Genomic DNA, 934 nt, shown 5'->3' with positions numbered 1-934 from the left:
ATATATATATATATATATGTATGTATAAAAAAATTATAAATGTTTTAAATAACTATAAATATAGAAAATGTTGTTAAATATATTAAAAATTATTTTTACATCTAAAATGATATATATATATATATATATATGTATGTATAAAAAATTATAAATATTTTAAAAATGTTTATAAATATAGAACAGGTTGTTAAATATATAAAAAATCTATATACGTTTTTATCTATATAAAAAAATATAAAATCGTTTTTCCTATAAAAAAAATATTTATAAAACGTTTATAAATATAGAAAAGGTTGTTAAATATATATAAAACTTTTAAAAAACGTTTTATTATATATAATATATTAAAAATACAAAAACAATTTTAAAAATACAAAAATGTTTTCAATCCAAAAAAAATCCAAACAACAATCCTAACTAATAGATCCTAAACTATCCATTCAATCTTAAAGTTTTCACTCAAACAACCTTAAATCCTAAGATCTAACTTCCTAAACCCTAATAAATTGAAATACACAAAGGTTTTATAGAATCTTACATGATTTGTGGATTGGGGAAGAGATCTGACGGTGGGAAGAGGAATCTCCGGAGATGGGAGCTCGCAAATCGCCAGAGTCGCCGTCAAAGAGAGAGAAATCAGAGAGATTTAGAGAGAGAGGTGGAAATGACGAAGAAGGAAGTGTCTAGGGTTTTTATCTTTAATGATTCCGACGGACACGTATCCGTCGGAATTTCGTCAGAATCATTAAATATATACCAATTGGCAGTTCGCGAAAATTTTCACGCGGTTTATTTTTCCCGGGTAATTTGATATTCCGACGGATTTTCGACGGAATTAGTAATTTCGTCGGAATTTCGTCGGATATTAAATCCGTCGGAAAGTCGTCGGTATTTTCCGACGGATTACTGACGAGTTTTTCCTACGAAATCCGAC

The sequence above is a fragment of the Brassica oleracea genome, chromosome C4, assembly GCF_000695525.1.
Source record: "Brassica oleracea var. oleracea cultivar TO1000 chromosome C4, BOL, whole genome shotgun sequence".
Taxonomy (NCBI): domain Eukaryota; kingdom Viridiplantae; phylum Streptophyta; class Magnoliopsida; order Brassicales; family Brassicaceae; genus Brassica; species Brassica oleracea.
Note: the sequence above shows the minus strand (reverse complement) of the source record.